This window comes from Rhineura floridana, chromosome 2 (genome assembly GCF_030035675.1).
Source record: "Rhineura floridana isolate rRhiFlo1 chromosome 2, rRhiFlo1.hap2, whole genome shotgun sequence".
Classification (NCBI taxonomy): domain Eukaryota; kingdom Metazoa; phylum Chordata; class Lepidosauria; order Squamata; family Rhineuridae; genus Rhineura; species Rhineura floridana.
The window spans coordinates 53201364-53226893 of record NC_084481.1 but is presented as its reverse complement, the minus strand read 5'-3'; the positions used below and the strand labels follow the sequence as shown (position 1 = coordinate 53226893).

At 43.9% G+C, this 25530-nt stretch overlaps 1 protein-coding gene across 1 annotated transcript in view; it reads right to left on the bottom strand.

Annotated features, from left to right (window-relative positions):
• The window catches only part of ITGB6 (integrin subunit beta 6), a 135749-nt gene extending 110743 nt beyond the window's left edge, over window positions 1-25006 (bottom strand). Inside the window, exon 1 of the mRNA XM_061608663.1 lies at window positions 24838-25006. The gene's annotated coding sequence lies outside the window, so the exon portion shown is untranslated. The remainder of the gene's footprint in view (window positions 1-24837) is intronic.
• Window positions 25007-25530: the final 524 nt, after the last annotated feature.

Here is a 25530-nt window from a genome sequence, read left to right as displayed (position 1 = left end):
CAGCTCCTTCCCCATTTATAGAAGGCAATTGATATCTTTTACACCCTGCCCCCACCACCCCCAATCACAGGAAACAGCAGGGGGAAAGTTAATGCAGAAAAAGTACAAATACAAAGGTGGAAAATGCTCAAGCATCTGGTAAGTTTTCTAAAGTTATGAACCTTTGAATATTCGATGTTACACTTGGGCAGTTTATCCAGATGTGTCTTTTTTTGGCTATCCCCAGGCTATTCCATCAACATCTCTGGGTACATTGCAATGCTGGAGGTTCATTTCCCTCTGTTTTTACAGATGTGCTGACTCACAGCCAAATGAAAAACTCCTGTAGTCTATTAATATTCACCCTTAGGCCCCTGTATCTATTGGGCCTTTCCTTACACCATCAGTAGGGGCATATTTCATATTCAGAACAGCAAAGATGCAGGCCAGAGCTGACAATGTTATTTATGCATTTAAAAGGCTGCTCTGTGCTCTTTGCACCTCTGAGTATCTGAGGAGTGAAGGCTGGAGCAAGGATAGGAGGGGGAAGATGAAGCAAAAAAAATAGTGACTGAAGAAAGACAGCCGACAAAAAAATGTAGAACTGTTGAGAAGGGGTGGGTGGGGTGGAAGCAGAAGAGAAAAATGAAAGTGCACATTTAAAAGGTCGGATTGTGCTCGTCCAGCAGTCTACGGTGGTAATGCAAAATGGAGGATGACACGGAAGACAATGAGAGAAAACAAATAAAGCAGCAACATAATCAATTGTAGTAGAAAGAGTAGAATTAAGTAATGGACCTGCCATATTACATGAAAACATAGAAGAGGATGTAGAAAACAGAAGGAAAGAAAGGGGAGTGCCCTGACCGGTGTTTCCATGTAGACCATTTAGCATGGAATTGTCATATTTTGTTCATTTTTTTCCTGGGGCATCTACCTGACCCAGTCATTTCATACCTCTATTTTCTTTGTGATCGGGACGGAGAACCAGATCCCACTGGTAGGCCAGGTAGTCATCTTCAGAGCTTGGAAAAGTTACTTTTTAAAACTATAACTCCCAACAGCCCCAGCCAGCATGGCCACTGGATTGGGCTGATGGGGGTTGTAGTTCAAAAAAGTAAATTTTCCAAGCTCTGGTCATTTCGTCCACACTTTGAGGCCCTTTGCATAGTGCTCCACAAGTCTGACAGCCATGTCTTTACCTGCCCCATATCTGATGTCATGGAGCAGGTAGGTGTGACTTGGCCAGAATGGCCTGGTGGACCTAATTAGGCTTACAGGCTTGAAGTTCCCCACCCCAGCTTGTGGTTCTTCTGTCTTTTTTTCCAGACAGCAGATAGCCCAATTAATTTGCACAAGACTGAAATCTTCACAAGTTTAGATGCCATCTTTTTAAATGAGTGGAATTTGACATGGGCAGTGGCGTATCCCAGTTTTTGTTTTCTTTTTAATCAATTGCTAAAACAATTTTACAGATTTTTTTAATGGAAGAGATGTATAGCACTATAATACAACAATGCTATGTTATCAAACCTTCCCAGTCACTACCATTAACTGTGCTGCTAAAATAGCTGTGAATGGAAAGGTTTTAAAAAATATTAAATTAGCATTTTTATAATACCATAGTATTACCATAGTTAGTATTATAGCATTTGAATGTGCTTTAACAATAATTAATAGATTGATTAAAAACAAACAAAAATGGGGTAATAAAATGGCATCCATTTCAAAGGTTATAGTGCATGTGTGCTGAGCTGAGCTTCAGATGGCTCCACCCACAGTAGCTATGTCACATCCCCTGACCTGGGCAGAACACAGTGGGATGTACACATAGTAAAAGTGCAATTTTCCCAATAGTGTGAAAAGTCAGTAGCAATTCTGTTTTGGAGTTCACAACAGAAAAGTAATCATTGGGTAGTGTTAAGAACCATCTGCCTGTGGTTCAGCAATGCGCATGTTAAAGTTGCTAAAACAGGTACCAGAAATGGAAAAAGCCAGAGATTCAAAAGCCCCAGTTCCAAATCTGGAAAAAATGTTTTGCAGGGAACCTGGGAGATGATCTATCATAGCAAGGAGAATATTAGGTGGACCAAACAAATAAACATGGTCATACTTGAAAGCAAGAGAAAAGCAGCATAGTAGGAATAGTAAATTGGCCAATAATAACAACAATAATAATAATTTGCATTTTAAAAAATGAACTCAAAGTGACTTACAAACATTAAAAACAGTTACAAAAAGAATAGAAGCAAGCTAAAATACTTGTAGAATGCATAAAAAGCAAAATCCAAGTGCTCCTGAGGGCAGGGGGAATTAAAGGTGCTATTTAAAACACCAAGGGAGCTAAGGTGTTCCTGTCTTTCCTAAACAATGGCTGCTGATAAAAAAGGGAGGCATAGCAGTCACTCTGCTACCATCATCACTACTGCCACTATTAGTAATTTGTACTTAATATACTTGATGTTTATGTAGTAGAGGTTCTAACCTGTGGCCTTCCAGATGTTGTTGGACTCCCATCACCTGAGCCAATGTGGTCAGTGGTCAGGAAGATGGGAGTTGGAGTCCAATTCACTAATAGACAAAAAACCTTGTGGTTAAGAATGCACCTATAGCCCACAGATATTTCTATCAAACTTTAAAAAGCAGGAAAATTGGGCAGCTATAGTGAATGCACCAGGGGAGCAGGAGACCTGACCTCCTCTCTCAGATATTGTACTGCCCTACAAATTTGTCAAAATGCAAACACAATTTGGGTTGGTCTTTCACAGTCCAATCCACTTCCTGTAGAGCTTGGAAGAACTGGGTAACATGTGCCTCTGAGCATATGATGAATGGTGGCAATACCTGCAATCTCCAAAGATGGAGAATTACATTTTTGTATGTTTGTTGGTGTTTTTCTTACTTTGCTTCATTCCTGTGTTACTATTGTTTCTACAGAGAATCTAATCTAGACAATTTTATTTCTCTCATTATTCATCCTAGAAACCTGTGTCAAATTTATTTTTATTAATTTCAATGCCTTTTTATTGGTCAGTGTCACATGATGGTGAAGACAGCCTTTTGTGTTTCAAGTTGGAGGTTATGTTCTATTTCTATTTTGGGCGCATTAACAGTTGAATCTGAAACGGCAGTTTGGTGTAAAATCAGACTGATTACAATATGTTTCTACTTCAGCAATGACTCTAGTTGTTGGGAAAAAACAGACTTAGCCTGCCCAAGATGCATGTTTTCAGCCTACTATGTTTAAACCACTTCATTTAAGGCAAAGTGGACATGGTCAATTAAAAACACAGAGCACACCTAGAATTTTGCTAGAATATATTTCACCTCCTACTGTTTTATCTTGTGCAAACTGAGACACGCCTGATGTCCACTGGAGACTACTCTGCAGAATAGTCAGTGCCATTATTCCACAATTATGTTTGGAGTTTTTTAAATGTAAATTTTGCAAAGTGTTGCTGTACTTCATATATTCACAGAAATAGAAGCAAAAGAAAATGATTTCCTATAGGAAGGGGCATGGGGGGCCTAAGGGGAAATGCCGGGCCTCCAGGTTGGTTGGGGAGCCACCTCCTTCAGGTGCTTCCAAGGCAGGGGATGATGGACCGCCGTGGGCTGTTATCTTGGCTTGTTTGGAGGCCTTGGAGGGGGCTTCCCCTCAATGGTCCACCCCCGCTCAGCTGGTTGCTGCTAAGGCAAGCAAGCCCCCAGCTAAGCGTGCTAAGGGGCATGCGCAGCAGGTGGCAAGTCCAAGCGCGGCTGACCAGGCGGCTCTTGCCTCGTGTAGTGCTAACCAGTCAATTTTGATTTTAGCTCAACTGGATGCACTTGAGGCAGGGCCCAGCAGGATGGCTGCAGGGACTCCCACCTCAGAGCTGGCTGCGACTTCGACTCAGCAGTCATCTCGGGATGCTGTCTCGGAAGGTAACCCTGGTGAGTGTGCAACTGCTAGCTCTCAAGGGTCAGGTTCCCCATGGGGTTTTCTGTATTGGGGGCCTGGGCAAGCTTGGCCCTTCTCTGCACCAAGGGGGACGGAGACTGATTGCCAAGCTATGCCTGCGCATATAGAGGCCAGTGGCGTACAGTACCAACAGCCCCCATTGCTTGAGGCCTGTGACCAGGTATGGGGGCCTTCCCAGGTGGGAACCACAGTGGGGGTCTACCTCCCCCCAGCCCACCACTCTGTCAGGGGTTGCTATGGACCCCCTTGGGGTGGCCTCCACCTCGCATTCCACCTCTCTTCCTGAGGTCACGGGGGACCCTCTAGGGCATATTAAGGAAGGGGTCATTCCATTTGGGGAGACTTCAGCCCCTTTAGGCTTCCATCTGCTGCCTGCAACTAGAGAAAAAAATTGGAAAAGGGAATACATTGATCTGTTTTCCCTTTTGTATAGGGAGCCAATTAAGAAGGACAAGGATAAAGGGGATGAACAGGATGTGGATAAGCCTAAGAGGTGTCAGGTTGAGCGCACTTGGGCTAACTGGCTCCCTGCATATTTAATGTATATTGGGGTAGTCATGCAAAAACAGCCACAGCAAGGTTCAGTCCTGATCAAGTATCTGGACATCATCTACCTGGGCTACATGGAGTTCCTGGGGGCGGCGTGGCTCTCATATGATGAGGTTTTTCGTATGAGGGCGGCTTATGACACCTCCCTCCCCTGGGACAAGAAGGAAGCTGACTTGTGGTTGTAATTCATGTTGCATTCACAGCTGGTAGCCAGCAATAGGACAGATAGTGGCCACCTCCTGGCTAAGCAGTTGGCACCAGCCCCCTCCTGCAGGCCAGTGGGAGAGGGGGTTCAATCCCACCTGCTCTGCTGGGAGTTTAGCTCCCGGGGTTCCTGTGGCTGCAACTCATGCCGGTTTTGTCATAAGTGTGTGATCTGTGGAGGCCAACATGCCTGCACTGCTTGCCCCAGGTGCTGGCTCTTTGGGGGGGGGAACAGGGATCCCTCCAGCCCTAGGAAGCACGGACCTCCTGGGGCAGCTCATGGAAAAGGGCCCCAGCCCAGTTAAATTACTGGAGTTACAGTGTTTGCTGAGTTTTTACCCCTCTGTTCAAGAGACTCAGTTTCTGTTGGAGGGCTTCACAGTTGGTTTTCAGATCCCTTACACAGGGCCTAGGCGTGCCTTCCGGTCCAAGAACCTTAAGTCAGTCTTGGGCATGGAGCAGGTTGTCCAGGAGAAGATTAACAAAGAGAGGGACGTGGGTAGGGTTTTGGGCCCCTTTTCTTCACCCCCACCACTTCCCTTAGGGTTTCCCCACTGGGCATTGTGCCCAACAAAATACCAGGCGAGTTCCGTTCAGTGCGCTACACATCTTTTGACTGTGTGGTACACATGTTTAGGAGTTGCAGAATTGGCACCCTCATGGGAAAGTGCAATATAAAATCTGCATTCTGCCTCCTCCCTGTCCACCCCGGGGATTTTGATTTGTTGGGATTCGCTTTTGCGGACAAATTTTATGTGGATCATGCATTGCCCATGGGCTGCTTGATCTCATGCTCAGTCTTCGAGCATTTTAGCTCTTTCCTGGAGTGGGCTGCAAGGAGGCGGTCGGGCTTGCGTTCTGTGGTTCACTATTTAGATGACTTTCTGTTTGCGGGCCAGGCACACATGAATGCAGGGATCTTATGGATCACTTTGCGGGCTTGTCAGGGGAGCTTGGAGTTCTGCTGGCGGGGGAAAAAACGGAAGGCCCATCCTCTGTTCTCACCTTCCTGGGAATTGAAATAGATACTTTGGCCCAATGCTGTAGGCTCCCGCTCGCCAAGCTGAGGCTGCTGCGGGAGTTCTCACATGTTCTGGCCTCCAGGAAGGTAACCCTGCTTACTCTGCAAGAGCTAGTGGGTTCATTGAACTTCACATGCAGGGTGGTTGCACCCAGGCGCGCTTTCTTGAGATGGGTATATGATGCTATGCCAGGTTTGTCCTGGCCCTGGCATCATATTAGGGTTTCGGCTGCACTTAAGGCAGATTTGACAGTTTGGTCTGCCTTCTTGCAGGGATTTAATGGGGTTTCCTTTTGGAGGTGGGATCGTCTCCTGGAGGCTGAACTCCAAGTGCATTCAGACGCATCGGGGTCATTTGGTTTTGGGGTGCTCTTCGATAACTCATGGTACCATGGCAGCTGGCCACAGGCCTGGGTTCAGGAGGGTTTGATCAGGGAGTTGACTCTCCTGGATTTTTTTCCGATAGTGGTGGTGGTGCATCTATGGCTGGACAGGTTGCGTGACTCCACAGTCCATTTCTGATGCAACAACCTATCCACAGTTCATATTATTAACTCCTTGCCATTGAAAAATTCTGGGGTCATGCGCCTAGTGCGCGCCTTCATTTTACATTGTCTCCATTTTAATATTCTATTCCTGGCATGCCACGTCCCTGGTATTGATAATAGTATTGCTGATGCTCTGTCATGGAACCAGATGGAGAGTTTTTGCCAGCTGGCTCCGTGGGCCAGGGCCCAGCCGGACGTGGTCCCACCAGAACTATGGGAGATTGGCGGCTTGAGTCAGAGAGGGCAATAAGCCTATCTATTATACCCAGTACTATGGCCAGCTACCAGAGAGCAGGTAGGGAGTTATTGGTTCTCAGGGCAGAAAGGGGCTATGTATGGCAGTGGCCCATCCCGGTGGAACACCTCATTGAGGTGTGGCTATTCCACGCAGCTGCCCTTACCCTGTTCTTTGGGGCATTTTGGATTGGTGAGGTGGTGGCGGGGTCCAAGGCTGACTTATCTCCAGACCTTGGAAAAGTTACTTTTTTGAACTACAACCCCCATCAGCCCAATCCAGTGGCCATGCTGGCTGGCGCTGATGGGAGTTGTAGTTCAAAAAAGTAACTTTTCCAAGCTCTGCTTATCTCTGCGGGCTCTTTTGATCTCTGACCTCAGTTGGAGGGAGGAGCAGGCTCTCTTGTGGTTGCGCTGGTCTAAGACCGACCAGCGACGGAGAGGACGACTGGTGGTGCTCTCCCCTCACAGATGGGCAAGATTTGCCCAGTGGCTGCATTGAGGAGCTTTATAGCAGTTCGGGACCAGCAGCCTGGATATCTTTCTGTTCACAAAGATGGCCAACTCTAGATATCAGTTTTGCGTAGTAAGCAGGATAGCCCTCAGCAATATGGGTCTGGACCCCAAATTTTTTTGGACACACTCTTTTCTTATTGGGGCGGCCTCTACAGCAGCACACCTGGGCTTCTCACAAGAGAGGTTGCAAGCACTGGGGAGATGGTGTTCTAATGCCTACAGGTCCTATATTAGACCATTCCATGGGGTTCAGAAAACTAGCCGTTGAATTGTTATTGTTACTGTTATGAGTTCCTATTGTTTGTTTTGACAGGCCGCTGGAAGGGAGACGAGAGAGAGCGCATCCTTCTCTACGGCCATAGTATGGTGCCTTGGGCAGGCCGCAGGGCAGCAAAGTGGCATTTTGGCATGCAGCTGGGGCTTAGCCAATAGGCCTCCATGCAGTGGTTGGGCTGCTGAGGGATGCGCTGAGACGGGCTCCTTCCTACGCTTTTCCAGCCAGCTTTGGTTTGGGATGTGCCACAGTTTTTGGTCATTCACCTGGGTGGTAATGACCTTGGTATGCTGAAGGGCAGAGCCCTTACTGGGCAGGCGTGCGCTGACTTCCAGGCCATTGCACAGCGTTGGCCAGGGGTGCACTTGGTGTGGTTGGATATCTTGCCCCGTAGACACTGGAATTGTATGCGTGACCCCGGGGGATAAATAGGAACTGCAAAAAAGTGAATACGCAAATCCAGCTGGCACTGTTGGACTCTGGTGACTCTGTCATTCATCATCCAGAGATAAGACACAGTAGGGTAGAGCTGTATCGGTCAAACAGCATTCATATGACTGATGTAAATAATTATATACTTTTAGCGGACCTGCAGAGGGGTCTGCATTATATAATAATAATAATAAATTTAATTTTTGTGTCGCCTATCTGGCCGAAACCACTCTAGGCGACGTACAACATTAAAGTTCAAATACAATATAAATACATAATAAAATACAGTGCAGTCAACAATAATCATTTTAAAAGCAGCAGTACAGAACAGTTTAGGGCCATCAATAGACAGTTTTAAAACAATATAGAGAAATTAGCCCACCCCGGGGATCCCAAAGACCTGTCCAAAGAGCCATGTTTTCAAGGCTCGGCGAAATGTATCTAGGGAAGGGGCATGACGAAGATCGAACGGGAAGGAGTTCCAGAGAGTGGGGGCCGCCACTGAGAATGCCTTCTCTCTAGTCCCCACCAACCTAGCTGTTTTCGTTGGTGGGACGGAGAGAAGGCCCTGTGTGGCTGATCTGGTCGGGCGGCTTAGTTGGTGGTACTGGAGATGCTCCTTCAGGTAAACTGGTCCAAGACCGTATAGGGATTTAAAGGTTAAGACCAACACCGTGAATTGGGCCCGGAAAACAACTGGAAGCCAATGTAGATGAATTAACACCGGCGTGATGTGATCACGGCGGCAGTTGTTTGTAAGCAGGCCTGCCGCCGCATTCTGCACCAGTTGTAGTTTCTGGACTGTTTTCAAGGGTAACCCCACGTAGAGCGCATTGCAGTAGTCTAATTGAGAGGTGACCAGGGCATGTACCACCAGTGGGAGCTGATGAATTGGGAGGTAGGGTTGCAACCTCCGTATGAGGTGTAGTTGATACCAAGCTGCCCGGCTCACTGCCGAAATCTGAGCCTCCATGGACAGCTTGGAATCAAGAACAACCCCGAGGCTGCGGACCTGATCCCTCAGGGGTAATCTTACCCCATTAAGATTCAGGTCAGCAACACCCAACTTTCCCCTGTCACCCACAAGTAGCACCTCAGTCTTATCAGGATTGAGCTTCAGCCTGTTTCTTCCCATCCACCCACTCATATTTTGTTCTGATGTGGGGCAAAGGGAGACTAAACAGAAGGTTGTCCCCCTTTTTGTGGCTAGGAAGTGTGGGAAAGGTTAAAAGTGAAGGGCAGCTAGGTGACACCTTTAGGCACTTTTGGGGGTGATAGGCTGTTCTGGAGGCCTGCAGCTTAGGGCTATATGGCCCGGGGGCAGGATACAGGTCACCTTTGGGGCCAACATGACTCATCCACTCAGAGTTTTAGGGCACTGGGGGACAGTGACGCAGGTGGCCTCCCTACGCACCATCTGGGTGTGGTTGGGGGCAAGGGGGTGGCAGATTGGCAGCCCCTTGCCCTGGCTGGGGTTGGGTCACCCAAATAGCTGCAAGCAGGCTTTGCTTGACTCTTCAGGAGGATCCCGCACTTAAGTCCCCCTCTGCAGGTTCATTATTCTAATATGAATTTGGTTAATAAAGTGGCCCGTTATTTAACCTAACATATGTGTCTGTGTCTTATTTCGCCCCTGGGCCGCAATAGTCAGTGCTGTTATCCCACAATTATTTTTGGAGGTTTTTTAGTGTAAATTTTAATGTAAAGTGTTGCTGTGCTTTATATATTCACAGAAATAGAAGCAAAAGAAAATGATTTCCTATAGGAAACTTCAATGAAATTGCAAAGGAAATCAGACATATTTAAAGTGACTATCTGAACTATGTCAACTGTCTTAATAATGTTGCTTCCTCCCTGCTAAGACAAGATCAGCACAGCACATGTCTTCTGTCTGTTATTTGGGCTGATTGTAGATGTTGTCACCACTCATCATATCCTCAGAGGCACATGTTACCAAATTATTCCACGCTACACAGCAAGTTGATGGGGCTGTGAAAGACCAACCCAAATTGTGTTTGTATTTTGACAAATTTGTAGGGCAGTACAATATCTGAGTTCAGGTCTCCCGCTCCCCTGGTGCATTCAATATAGCTGCCCAATTTCCCTGCTTTTTAAAGTTTGATAGAAATATCTGTGGGTTATAGGTGCATTCTTAAACTGCAACGTTTTTTGCCTATTAGTGAATTTCTCTGGTTTTTAATCTGGGAGGTAAGAAATGGGATCCTGTGCAAGCTTGCAGAGAATGGATCGATCATTTGCATGCTTATTGAGTTCAGTTTACTCCCCTGCAATCATGCAATAGGTGAGACTGACTGGAGGGGTGGGGGAGGGGAGGAAGGGCAGAGGGGAGGAGGGGATGGGAACAGGAAGGATTTCCAGACTTGCAGACTTGATGGAAAAATAAACTCAGTGACAGTACAGTTCAATGGTCAACAGGAAGGAGGACAGGTTTGATAATAATAATAATAATAATAATAATAATAATAATAATAATAATAATAATTTAATTTATGTGTCGCCTATCTGGCCAATGGCCACTCTAGGCGACGTACATCTCAGTTACAATAAAATACATAATAATAACACAATACAAGCGATAAAAACTATGAAACAATGACAGTTCAGAGTAATAGGCAATTAGTCATAGAGATTAACCCTCCCCGGAAGTCCCAAAGGCCTGTCTGAAAAGCCAGGTCTTCAAGGCCTGGAGGAATACATTCAGGGAAGGGACATGCCGAAGATCATATGGGAGGGAGTTCCAGAGAGTGGGGGCCGCCACTGAGAATGCCCTATCTCTAGTCCCCACCAACCTAGCTGTTTTAGTTGGCGGGACTGAGAGAAGGCCCTGTGTGGCTGATCTTGTCGGGTGGCATAATTGTCGGGCATGATCATTTGCATGTTTATTGAGTTTAGTGGGATTTACTCCTGTGCACTCATGCTTAGGATAGGTAAAACTGATGGGGGTCGAGGGAGGGATGGCTGGAGCGGGCAGGGAAGGAGGAAGAAGTAAGAGGGGAGGGGAGTAGGAAGGGAGAGGAGAGGGGAAGGAAGGCAAAAGCCAGGTCTGATCATTTGCATGCTTATTGATTTCAATGGGATTTACTCCTATGTAATCATGGTTAGGATAGATAAAACTGACTGTGGGGGAGGAGCAGGGGGAGGGGAGAGGGAAGGAGAAAGGGAGGGGAGAGGGGAGCGGAAGGAGGGGGAGGGGGAAGGAAGGGATTGGAGGGGCAAAGGAAGGGGCAGGGGAGGGCAGGTTTGATCATTTGCATGTTCAGTGGCATTTACTCCCATGCAATCATGCTTTAGGTAAAACTGACCATGGGGAGGGGGATTGGAAGGGGATGGGAAGGGAGGGTAAGGGGCAAGAGGGAGGGAATAGGAGAGAGGAGAAGGGAGGGTAGGTTTGATCAGTTGCATACATTTTGAGTTCAATGGGATTTATTTCTGTGCAATCATGTTTGAAAATGGAAATGGACTGCCTTCAAGTCGATTCCAACTTATGGCGACCCTATGTATAGGGTTTTCATGGTAAACGGTATTCAGAGGTGGTTTTACCATTGCCTTCCTCTGAGGCTGAGAGGCAGTGACTGGCCCAAGGTCACCCAGTGAGCTTCAAGGCTGTGTGGGGATTCTAACCCTGGTCTCTCAGCTCATAGTCCAACACTGACCTGGGGGAGGGGCAGGGAGGGGAGGAGGAGGGGAGGAGACTGGATGGGTGGGCACTGGACAGAGGGAAAGATCTTTTCCTTTCCAAAAGGATAACATTGTGAATAGTATCATTGCTCTTCAGAGTTTCCCCCAACTTTTTATTCTACAGCAGGCATATGTAGCCTCCCACCCAAATTTAAACCAAAGCTGTCCCTGGCCACATCCACTTGTTGTTGCTGTTATGTGCCTTCAAGTCGATTATGATTTATGGCGACCCTATGAATCAGTGACCTCCAACAGCATCTGTCATGAACCACCCTGTTCAGATCTTGTAAGTTCAGGTCTGTGGCTTCCTTTATGGAATCAATCCATCTCTTGTTTGGCCTTCCTCTTTTTCTACTCCCTTCTGTTTTTTCTAGTGAATCATGTCTTCTCATGATGCGTCCAAAGTATGATAACCTCAGTTTCATCATTTTAGCTTCTAGTGACAGTTCTGGTTTAATTATTCGTCTTTTTTGCAGTCCATGGTATACACAAAGCTCTCATCCAACACCACATTTCAAATGAGTTTATTTTTCTCTTATCCGCCTTTTTCACTGTCCAACTTTCACATCCATACATAGAGATCGGGAATACCATGGTCCGAATGATCCTGACTTTAGTGTTCAGTGATACATCATTGCATTTGAGGACCTTTTCTAGTTCTCTCACAGTTGCCCTCCCCAGTCCTAGCCTTCTTCTGATTTCTTGACTATTGTCTCCATTTTGGTTAATGACGGTGCCGAGGTATTGATAATCCTTGACAAGTTCAATGCCCTCATTGTCAACTGAAAAGTTACATAAATCTTCTGTTGTCATTTCTTTAGTCTTTTTGAAGTTCAGCTGTAGTCCTGCTTTTGTGCTTTCCTCTTTAACTTTCATTAGCATTCATTTCAAATCATTACTGGTTTCTGCTAAGAGTATGGTATCGTCTCATATCTCAAATTATTGATGTTTCTCCCTCCAATTTTCACATCTCCTTCATCTTGGTCCAATCCTGCTTTCCGTATGATATGTTCTGCATACAGATTAAACATATAGGGTGATAAAATACACCCCTGTCTCACACCCTTTTCTATTGGGAACCAATCAGTTTCTCCATATTCTGTACTTACAGTAGCCTCTTGTCCAGAATATATGTTGCGCATCAGGACAATCAGGTGCTGTGGCACCCCCATTTCTTTTAAAGCATTCCATAGTTTTTCATGATCTACACAGTCAAAGGCTTTGCTGTAATCTATAAAGCACAGGGTGATTTCCTTCTGAAATTCCTTGCTCCGTTCCTTTATCCAGCATATGTTTGCAATATGATCTCTGGTACCTCTTCCCTTTCTAAATCCAGCTTGGACGTCTGGCATTTCTAGGTCCACATATGGCAAGAGCCTTGTACATTACTTTACTTGCATGGGATATTAAGGCAATAGTTCGATAATTACTGCATCCTCTGGGATCCCCTTTCTTTGGAATTGGGATATATATTGAATGCTTCCAGTCTGGGGCCATTGTTTAGTTTTCCATATTTCTTGACAATTTTTTGTCAAAATTTGGACAGATTCCGTCTCAGTAGCTTGTAGCAACTCAATTGGTATGCCATCTGTTTCTGGTGATTTGTTTCTTCCAAGAATTTTAAGAGCAACTTTCACCTCACATTCTAAAATTTCTGGTTCTTAATCATATGGTTCCTCCATGAATGAATCTATCATCCTGTCATCTCTTTTATAGAGTTCTTCAGTGTATTGCTTCCATCTTCCTTTTATTTCATCTCGGTCAGTCAGTGTGTTTCCCTGTTGATTATTCAACATCCCTACTCGTGGTTTAAATTTCCCTTTCATTTCTCTCATCTTTTGGAATAGGGCTCTTATTCTTCCCATTTTGTTGTCCTTTTCTATTTCTATACAAAAACTATTGTAATAGTTTTCTTTGTCCCTATGTACTAGTCGTTGTATAGTTGCATTTAGGGTACTGACCGTGTTTCTATCTCCTTTTGCTTTTGCTTCTCTCTTTAACCATTTTAAGAGTTTCTTCAGTCATCCATTGAGGTCTTTCTCTCGTTTTAACAAGAGGTATTGTCTTTTTGCATTCTTCCCTGATAATGTCTCTGACTTCACTCCATAGTTCTTCTAGTTCTCTGTCAACTAAGTTTAAAGCCTCAACTCTGTTCCTTATTTGATCTTTATATTCTTCTGGGATGTTATTTAAATTGTATTTTGGCATTATGATTGCTTTGTTGTTCTTCTTTAGCTTTACTCTGATCTTCAATACGACCAGTTCATGATCTGTACCACAGTCTGCTCCTGGTCTTGTTTTTGCAGAAAGTATGGAACTTCTCCATCTTCTGTTTCCAATTATATAATCAATTTGATACCTATATTGACCATCTGGTGATGTCCACGTGTACAGTCGTCTTTTTGGTTGCTCAAAAAATGTGTTGGTAAGAAACAAATCATTGGCTTCACAGAATTCAATAAGTCTTTCTCCTGCTTCATTTCTGTCTACTAAGCCCCATTTCCCCACAATTCCTAATTCTTCTCTGTTCCCTACTTTTGCATTCCAGTCCCCCATGATTATCATCATATCTTGTTTTGGTGTGTGATCAATTTCCTCCTGTACTTCTGTGTAAAATCTCTCCAATTCTTCTTCTGCGTTTGACGTTGGAGCATAGACTTGGATGATGGTTATGTTAATAGGTTTCCCGTTTAATCTCACTCGCTCAGACCTTGCGTTGTAGCTCCTAATTTCTTTTGCTACATCACTTCTCACTATTAAAGCAACCCCGTGTCTTCTTGATTTCTCATTTCATGCATAAAATATTTTGTAGTAGCCTGATTGAAAATGTCCCATTCCTGTCCATGCTGATACGCTCCATTTCTTGCTTGACAATTTCTAACTTTCCCTGGTTCATGCTTCTCACATTCCATGTTCCTATTGTGTGCGTTGTACAACTCTGGACTCTCCTTTCACATCTGTGCGCATCAGCCTCTGGGCTTCCTTTCGGCTTTGACCCAGCTGCCTCATTAGTCACAGCACTACTCGTCCTTTGTTCTTCCTCAGTAGCCCGGTGAGTGCCTTCTGACCTGGGGGGTCTCATCTCCCAGCACGATCTCATGTTGCATTTTGGATACTCTGTTCATAGGGTTTTCATGGTAAGAGATATTCAGAGGTGGTTTACCATTGCCTTCCTCTGAGTTTTGATGCATCTTAGTCTGGTGTCTCAGCTTTGACCATTCTGCCATGGGTGCCCCTGCTAGGAGTCAAGCCTCTTGGTCTAGACTCCTGACGGCATTGCTCTCAGCTTCTTCAACACTCTCAAACCCCCTCACCACGTTAAGATGTGCATCCTAAAGGGGGGGCACATCCACACCAGACCTTTATTTCACTTTAGACAGCCATGGCTTCTCCCAAAGAATCCTGGGAATTGTAGTTAGTGAAAGGTGCTGAGAGTTGCTAGGAGATGCCCTGTTCACCTCACAGAGCTTCAATCAGAGCAGCTGACTGTTAAACTACTCTGGCCACTGGACCTCTGTCAGGAGAATAGCAGTCTCCCCTCAGCACCCTTCCCAAACTACACTTCTCAGGATTCTCTGAGGGAAGCCATAACTGTCTCACGTGAAATCAAAGTCTGGTGTGGGTCTGGCCCCCTGATTAGCCAAGCCCAGCAGCTGTGAGTCTGGCTTTTAGAACACTGACAGTTGGTTCTTACTGAGCATGCTCAACATTATTCACTTCAATGCAAAATATGTTTATTAAATATCAGCCAGGCATTTTTTAAAACTTTTAAACTGCAGAAGATGAAGATCAGAGTATGGGGCAAGGTCAGTAACAAGATTACAGGTCCTGTGTGAACATGGCTGATTTTTAATAAATTTCAACAGATTATGAGAACTCTCAGAGAAAAAAGTCCAAAAGGGCTCCAGGGTTTTTCTCTCTCTTTAGGCTTTGAACTCTTGATTCTTTCTGACTGTTTTGTTTATCGCCATGAAAATTGTGAGGGTTGTTAAGCAAGCGTTTCTCAGTTCAGGACTATACGTTTTGTAACGTTCTGTTTTGAAATGAACTTATGGGAAGCATCAGAATGGCATGGGGGTATTTTCAATTTAACATTGCGGAATGTGAAAAATCCACGCTGGCTATAGTATACAGGCACTCTTGTGGGTGTATAATAACATTATATTAGCCACCTCTGTGGTACAGCACTGTAATTTACAGCATTCTATACCACCTTTATTGTATTGAACCAATATACAAAACTGAGATGTGGGTCATTATTATCTCTGTTTTATGATGGTGAATGTTGGACTAGAACACACTTACTGCCAAGAGTCATAGTGGGCGCATTAGCTCAGTCATTATATTTTTCTGAGTCATCAGAAATCAGTGCCAAGTGCATCAGAACACTTGTGTCTCAGGGCTCGTCCATACGACTGTATAATCTGCAATGTTATTGCTTTGTGTCTTCATTAATTCACCATTATCCATATGACGTTGCAACCTAGTATGGATTTTCGAATTCATGAATCTGCATTAGAAATACCACCAAAAACCTGATATGCTTTCCTATATCAATAATCAATCACATTAATGACTGTGTACTCAGATGCAATGTCGCAGGCTTTCCTGCAATAGGCAGTCCATGGGTGGTCCCCTGTACTGAAGTTGGATCCACCTCTCTCTACGCCTCCTCCTCCTCCTTTAAAGTTCATTCCTACTTCTGGTACTGAACTGGGGTATTTCCTCCTTTTGGCTTCTGTAGCTGTATCGCACTGTTGTTGTTTTTTACGACCATTTTGAGATGAAACGTAAAATCAAATGTTTAATGAATAATATTTCCACTTAACAGCTATTTTGTGATGTTACGCAAACAATTCATTGAAAACACTGAGTTTAAAGGAGGAGGTTTTTAACTGGGCTTCCTTGGGCTGATTGGGGGAAAGGGGAGGGGAGAGGAGCAAGCTCTAGTAGTATAATGTGGCATTGAGCTTGCAGCCGATCCAGCAGCAGGCAAAGGCTCTCTTTTCCTGCCCATCAGCTGATGGGGATGGGAGGGGAAGCCAAACAGACCAAAGAGCAAGGCAGCCACATCACTCTCTCTCTCTCTCTCTCTCTCTCTCTCTCTGTGAGTGCACACACTGTAAGTTGTGTTCAACTTGATCTTGGGGTTCAGTTCAGCTATTTTTAATGCTAGCTCTGAAAGAAGTGAATTGGAAGAATGTGATGTTGATCCCATTTCTCATCTATGGGTAACCACAACCAATACCCACACATCTAGCTTTAGGGCTTGGGGTTTTCCAGGTGTAGGACATGGTTTCCAGGCAATAGAGATCCTCCTGGCATGTCTTATTTTAGATATTAAGCTTAGCTTGGCATGTAATGCCATTAATTGAAGTTAAAATCCGACAAGGGCTCAAGTGTGTCCTAGAAAAAGCTTTTGGCAATTTCACCTCATGACTCATGCTGTGTGTATCTATGCGCTTGATATTTAGATTGTACAGATGTCAGTAGGTTTGTAGGCATAGTATAATTAAACAGACAGGACTGACTGGTAAATATATCTTCGAACAAAAGGCACAATCCAGGCAAATTAAATACTTCTCCCATTGATTTAAAAGGCAGAGTCAAGCACAAACTTATCTCTCTCTCTTTGAAATCAATTTCATATCAGCTTCAATATACCCTCAGACTACAATCAAAGTTAAGCACTTTAATCCCATTGATTTTAATGGGCAAATTAAGGGTGTGCTAAAGCTCTCCAATAAACACAATGGTTTAAAAGTGTCTAATTTTGGCTGGATCATGCCATTTATTTTGTTTGTAAGGGATTTGGGCTGTAGCTCAGTGGTGGAGCACATACTTTGCATGCAAAGGTCCCAGGTTCAATCCCCTAGCATCTCCAAGTATGCCTGAGAGGGATGCCCTGCCTGAAACCTGCTGATCTGCTGCCAGTCAGTGTCAACAATGCTGGACTAGATGGACCAAGTGTCTAGTTCAGTATAATCCAGCTTCCTAAAAATAGCATGCTGTCTCGTTCAGACATTGCTCTAAATTGTCTTCTTTTACCAAGGTCATGTGTGCTAAAAACCAGCATCTAGAAAGCAAAGGAACCATGCAATTCTCAGTGAAATTGAAGCCCCTACAATACACGTATTGTGCTGAAAGCCTTCTAACCTAAGAGGTTCTTTTTTAGGCAAGATCATTCAGAGCAAAAACATTATATGATGAAACCAGTGCTGTTATATTGGTCTGCTAGGATGATTACAGGACAAAGGAGTTGATCTGTAATCAGTTTATGTCTCCTGTCCAGATAGTTTAGCTCCTAGTTATCTTCTATAATCCTAAGATTATATGGTTTGACAAACTGGAGCAGCAAAAGTAATAAATCCACTCGCATTTTCAGTAGCCACATTTTCCACTTCCAAAGAGCTTCCTTTCGCATGATCTGTGGAATGGAATTGCACGCCCTCCACTGCATGCTACACAATCTCTTCACCATCTGGAATATGAGAGAGTTTGCAAGGTGCAGGATTCTCTCCCATTTTGAAGTTCTGTCTTGAGATACTATCTAACAGCTTCTGTGAAACAGGAACCAATACTGAACTCAGCAAATTTGCGGTCACAGGCTTTTATCTAAAGCTAATGTGGCAACAGAAATTGCAAAAGAAGTGATCTCTGAGAAAGTGTCTCACTATTTATTTCCAATGCAGCCCACGCCTAAAATTGTGCTGGGAAGTAAGTCCATTGCTTTCAGTGAGATTTACCTCTTCAGTAAGTGTGCACCCTTGATGTGATCGAGCACAGCAGTTCTTTTGTGCAAGGGTCATAGCTCAGAGTGCTTTGCACTCATAGGCTTCCAAGCACAATTGTTGGCATCCCCAGATAGAGCTAAGGAGCATTCCTGTCTAAAACCCTGGCGAGCTGCTCCCCTGCCAGTCAATGTAATGCAGACCTAGATAGACCAGTGGCAGCTTCCTAGGTTTTTGAACTTCCAGAGACATCTGCCTGGTTGCAGCTTGAAACAGAGTGCAAGACTCGATGAAGTCTGGTCTCACAAGGCAATGCTTACATGTAAACATCTTGAGCCACTTCATCTGACCCTCACAACAGTGTGCAATGCAAACTGACAAATGAGTAGTACACTCAAGAATGCTAACGTTGCTGATGAAATACAAATTACATTTTATTTAGTATATTAAAAAGGGAGCACCCTCTATAAAGTATCAAAACAACCAGTGTACAAACAAGCATTCAGCGGCAATGAAAGGTGAGACCCAACACCCTGCTGTGACAAGTCTTGGTACGTACGTGTAAGCAGTACACAAACAAGAGAGTCTTTTTCCTTTCCTAATACTGCTCTTTTTGTTACTGAACTTCCACCCGTGATCATCTGCTGCCTTCAGTTCGATCCATGGGCCTCATAGATCCAAATGGACTTGCAAATTCAAGGAGGTTGACTCGAAATACACTGCTGAACCCTCATAAACTAGCCAGTCTAAATATAGTTCTTTTGGGTCTTCCAAGTGTATCAAATATGTTTAACGATTTGTGACATACATCATTAGCATAAATAGATTAACCGTGATCTAACGAGTTATTCTTTTCAAAATGGGAAAACTTAAATTATATACAAACACCAATTTTTCCTTTTCAATTTAGATATTTGTTTGTGTGCAATTTGCATCTTTGTGGGAGAGAGAAAAAGCCGTAGCCAAAATATGCAACTTCCCAGGTGAGTTCAGAACACTAGGCACTTCAGATTGTCTAGCGGACACTAACAAAATTAGTTGAATTTGGCAAATGTTCTGCAAAATGAATGCAGACTGTATATTTTAACCTAGCTGTTGTTAGATGCTATTCACTAATAGGCAAAAAACCCTTGCGGTTTAAGAACGTACCTATAGCCCACAGATATTTCTATCAAACTTTAACAAGCAGGGAAATTGGGCAGCTATAGTGAATGCACCAGGGGAGCAGGAGAACTGAACTCCTCTCTCAGATATTGGACTGCCCTACAAATTTGTCAAAATGCAAACACCATTTGGGTTGGTCTTTCACAGTCCAATCCACTTCCTGTGTAGCTTGGAAGAATTTGGTAACGTGCCTCTGAGCATATGGTGAGTGGGGGGCAACACCTGCAATCAGCCCAAATAATAGAAAGAAGACATGTGCTGTGCTGATCTTGTTTTAGCAGGGAGGAAAATACCCCCTATGCCATTCTGATGCTTCCCATAAGCTCATTTTAAAACAAAACCTTACAAAACATAGTCATGAACTCAGAAATGCTTGCTGAACAACCCTGTACATTTTCATGGCGATACACAAAACGGTCAGAGAGAACTGCGAGTTCAATGTGTAAAAAGAGAGAGAGAGAAAAATAGACCCTTGCTGGACTTTTTTCTGTCAGAGTTCTCATAATTTGTTGAAATTAATTAAAAACCAGCCCTGTTCACAAGGGACCTGTAATCCTATTACTGACCTTGCCCCATACTCTGACCTTCATCTTCTGGAGTTTAAAAGTATATAAAATGCCTAGCTGATTTTGAATTAATTTAAGAAATTTATTATTGAAATAAATGATAAGCCTGGGCATGTTCAGTAAGAACCAACTGTCAGGGTTCTAAAAGCCAGACTCACAGCTGCTGGGCTTGACTAATCAGGGAGCCACACCCACACCAGAATTTGATTTCACTTGAGACAGTCATGGCTTCCCCCAAAGAATCCTGGGAAGTGTAGTTTGTGAAGGGTACTGAGAGGAGACCTCTATTCTCCTGACAGAGATCTATGGGCCAGAGTGGTTTAACAGTCAGCTGCTCCAACTGAAGCTGTGTGAGGGGAACAGGGCATCTCCTAGCAACTCTCAGCACCCTTCACTAGCCACACTTCCCAGGATTCTTTGGGAGAAGCTATGACTGTCTAAAGTGAAATAAAGGTCTGATTTGCCCAGTGACAGCTTTGGTTTAAATTTGGGTGGGAGACTACATGTGCCTGCTGTATAATAAAAAGTTGGGGGAAACGCTGAAAAACAATGATACTGTTCACAGTGTTTTCGTTTTAGAAAGGAAAGGAGCTTTCCCTCTGCCCAGTGCCCACCCAGCAAATCTTCTCCCCTCCTCCTCCCTCCCTGCACCCCCCAGCCAGTTTCACCTATCCTAAGCATGATTGCATAGGAGTAAATCCCATTGAACTCAAATATGCAAATGATCAAACCTGCCCTCCTCCCTCTTATCCCCTCCCTCTTGCTCCCTCCTTCCCCATCCCATCCCCTTCCAATCCCCTCCTTTCCCCTCCATCTTCCTTCCCCCTCCCCCTCCCCCATGCTCAGTTTTACCTATCCTAAGCATGATTGCATGGGAGTAAATCCCATTGAACTAAATAAGCATGCAAATGATCAGACCTGCCTTTCCCCTCCTTCCCCTCTCCTCTCCCTTCCTCCTCCCTTCTTCCTCTCCTACCCCTTCCTTCTTCTCTGCCCATTCCCTCCCTCCCTCCCCCCCATGGTCAGTTTTACCTATCCTAAGCATGACTGCACGGGATTAAATCCCACTGAACTCAGTAATCATGCAAATAATCAAACCTGCCTTCCTCCTCCCCTTCCTCTCCTGCCTGCTCCCATCCTTCTCATCCCTTCTGCCCTTTGTCTTCCTCCCCTCTCCATCCCCTGTGGTCTGTTTCACCTATCCTAAGCATGTTTGCAGGGGAGTAAATCCCATTGAACTCAATAAGCATGCAAATGATCAATCCATTCTCAGCAAACTTGCACAGGATCCCATTTCTTACCTCCAAGATTAAAAGCAGAGAAATTACCAAATTCTTCCAAGTTACACAGCAAGTGGATTGGACTGTGAAAAACCAACCCAAATTGTGTTTGCATTTTGACAAATTTGTAGGGCAGTACAACATGTCAGAGAGGAGGTCAGGTCTCCTGTTCCCCTGGTGCATTCACTATAGCTGCCCAATTTCCCTGCTTGTTAAAGTTTGATAGAAATATGTGTTGGCTATAGGTATGTTCTTAAACCACAAGGTTTTTTGCCTATTAAAGGTAAAGGTAAAGGTGTCCCCGCACTTATAGTGCGAGTCGTTTCCGACTCTTAGGATGACATCTTGCTATGTTTAAAAGGCAGACCATATATATGGGGTGGGTTTGCCAGTTCCTTCCCTGGCCTTTCTTTACCCCCCCCCCATTGTGTGCTGGGTACTCATTTTACCCATCACGGATGGATGGAAGGCTGAGTGGACCTCGACCCCTTTTACCAGAGATTCGACTTCCTTCTTCCATTGAAATCAAACTCTGGCCGTGAGCAGAGCTTCGGCTGCGTCACTGCCGCTTACCACTCTGCGCCTATTACTTAATATAAAATAAATACAGTGTGGTGTGAGCAAGTCAGAACTTACAACAAAATAGCAAGCAACATATTTATTGACAAATGGGCTTTGTTCGTTTAATTTTCTTTTTCTTTTTTTCTCTCTCTCACTAGAGGCTTGGAGGGTGGCAACATGAGAATGGGTTTCTTTAGTGGTGGCCTCCCAATTGTGGAATGCTCTCCCCCGGCAGGTACACCTGGCACCTTCTCTATCCATCTTTAGGTGCCAGGCAAAAACCTTGTTTTTCACCAAGGCCTTTGGTATGTTGTCTTAGCCCTTTTCATTTGGGTTTTAAATTTTGTATATTATATGTTTTTAAAATGTGTTGTAAGTCACCTAGAGACCACTGGATATGAGGTAATTCACTAAATAAATAAACAAACAAATATTCTGGAATGAAAAAGTGACAGATAGCAACAGACTAAAAATATTAAAACACATCAACATCTATGTGTCTGGATAGGTTTGCTTAAACAAAGAAGTTTAAGCAGGTGCTGAAAAGGATACAGCAAAGGTGCCTGCCTGATGGCAGTAGGCAGGGAGTTCCAAAGAGTAGGTGCTGCCACGCTAAAACAACAATTTCTTACAAGTGTGCAACGAGTATTATGTGGCACCTGTAACAGGGCCTGTTCTGCAGATCAAACACTCAAGTGGGCACATGTGGGGTAAGGCGGTGCTCTAAGTGAACTGGTCCCAAGCTGTTAAGGACTTTATATACCAGTAGTAACACCTTGAACTTGGCCGGTAACAAATCAGCAACCAGTGTAGATTCCGGAGCAGTGGTGTTATATGTTGACAGGGCCTCAGCAATGTTGTCAGCAATCTGTCTGTAGCATTCTGCACTAACTGCAGTTTCCGGGTCAGGTGCAAAGGAAACCCCACATAGAGTGCAGTCATCCAGTCTTAAAGTTACCAGTGCTTGAACTACTGTGGTCACGCTGTCCTGGTCCAGGAATGGTCATAATTGTCTTGCCAGACACAGCTGATAAAAGGCACGTCTAGCCGCTGAGACTATCTGGACCTCCAGTGACAGCTAGATCCAGAAGCACCCCCAGACTGTGTACCTGTTCCTTCAGAGGGAATGCAGCCCTGTGCAGGGCAGGCAACTGACCAATTTCTTGGACACAGGAACCACTCACCCATGGTTCTTCCATCTTGCCAGGATTCAAGCTCAGCTTATTTTCATTCATCTATCCCACTATCAGTCCAGGGCCCGCACAGCCTCTCCTGATTTGAATGTTATGGAGAAACAGAGCTCAGTGTCATCAGCTTTGATGATACCTTGCCCTAAATCCCTACTGACAGCACCTAAGAGCTTCATGTAGATATTAAATAGCATTGGGGAAAAGATGGTACCTTGCGGCACCTCACAGCACAACTGCCAGGGGGCCAAAAGACAATCACCTAACACTTGCAACAATGAGGGGAGAGTTAGGCAGATGTTCCAAGGTGTGACAATACATGACTGCTACTCCTGAAGGGATTTTTGTGTGTGTATGTGGTACATGAATTTGGAGTGTTCATTGGTGTGATGGGTAGATTGTGTCAGTGTGGCAAAAAAAGATCTGAGTTCTTTGGTGAAGCTTCTGAACACCTCTACTGTCTCTATCAGCCTTCAATAATTAAATCGTTCAAAAATTAAATTGTTTTTTTAAAAAATGTGTTTTTAAATTTGTATATTTGTTTTTAATTGTTGTAAACCGCCCAGAGAGCTTTGGCTATGGGGTGGTATACAAATGTAATAAATAATAATAATAACCTGGTGCCTTGCAGATGTTTTTGACTACAAGTCCCATCAGCCCCAGGCGTCCAAAACACCTGCAGGGCACCAGGTTGGTGAAGGCTGGTCTGTTACATTGGGAACAATTATTTTAAAGAAGAGAATACTTCAATAAGAGACCTGCTTGAGCTACTATAAGCCTGGGTTATAATGTTTAATAAGTGTTGTCAGGCACAATCATTTTGAACCTCAGACAGTGAAATATGTGTTTCTTGGAACTGAGTAAGTCAGTGTAAGCATTTTGCCTTGATGAATGATAATCTGCTGCTGAGTGCTCCGAAGCTGTTAACAGGAAAATAAAGATATTGAATGGGACTGAATTTATTGATAATTGGGACTGAATTTATTCCAGCACAGTTTTAAGATACTTTTCAAATAATAAATTATTTTAATGTGGTATAACTGTTTGAAAACACCCAAATGTGTTTTATAATAGTGTAATCTAGACATTAGGTATACTGAAATAACTGAGAATGTAAGTGTTTTAACTGTGTGTGTAATTTACACTGATTTCCATGAGACTTAGGTGCACTAATTTTGGGGGGGTTGGAATTGTGCCCAAATATCCCCTGGCACTTCATTAATCAAAATAAAATTATCTAATTAAATTGATCTTGAGAAACAAATCAAAGGGAAGTCATGTTAGTTTGATGCAGGAAAAAACCCAGCAAAACCTTGTAGGATCCTAAAGATACATTTTTAATACTATAAGCTTTCATGGACTAGTGTCTACTTCATCAGATACGTGGAATCTGATGAAATGGACTCTAGTTCACAAAAGCTTATGCCCTAATAAATATGTTAGTCTTTGTTGTAAATCAAAGTGGAATTAAAGACTCAAGACATTGCCAAATTATTCTCTCTCTCTCTTTCTCTCTCTCTCTCTCTCTCACACACACACACACACATACACACACACCCTACCCTTTGATTTAAAACCCATATGGCTATTCAGGACCAAGAGCAGCTGAAGAAAACCATTCACAGAAGCCAAATACAGTTCTACATATTCCAGACTGTCACATTCTTGGGAAATTGGCATTAATAGCCCACATGAAGAAAACCTTATTAGTGGTATCTGTGGTTTCACCAAATATATGGGCCACAGTTCCTTTCACTTCAGTTATGCCAAGAATGTTCTTTAGACTAAAATAAACCAAAATGGGATTATTTATAAATACATTGATGGATTCATCCCCAATGATCCCGGGGTGGGGGGGAATCCAGGGACAAGAATAGACCTAGGCATCTGTACTGTAAGTTTATTCACCATGCATTTATCAAAGCACTTACCTTTCAAGGTGAGCAGGCCTTTCATTTTGGAAAGTGCCAAAACACTTTAGCTGCATCCATTATCAATAGTTTTCGCCACACATATCATTTATCCTTGGTGTAGAAATGAACAGATTCCTGTATCAGCAGTCAAGAGATAAGAGAGAGCCTATTTCATTTTCTTTCTGCCACCTACAAGGAATGTTTGATAAGGCACATTAAATGAAAATTAAAAATAAAGGACACTACATGAAGACCATGGAGTAGTGAACAACAGAATGACTGGTTGATTTACAAGTGCTTGCATGAGAAAAGGTTAAAATTAGATTGACGAGCAAATGTGTTCTCAGACTGCTGGCTGACAAATGGCAAAGCTATGCCAATGTATTACTGAGGCAGGAGATGTAGTGGAAGTATGCAGAAGGATCCTATCTGTGTGTTCATCAAATGCATTCAAACTTGCTGTAAACAAAGAATGCTTGGGCGGGCACAACAGACGCCTGCTGGAGATGCATATACTTTTTTTCAGCCATACGTAACTGGATGAATTGAACTGGATAGAGATTACTCATCTTTTGTGGACAAGTCAAGAAGGATGACTTTGTTATCCTATTAATGGTAAAATTCTCTCTGGATGAGTTTCCAGCAGCTTACAGATAAACCACTTCCACCAAACCACTGATAAATGGTTCTTTCCTGCTCTAAGAGAATTCA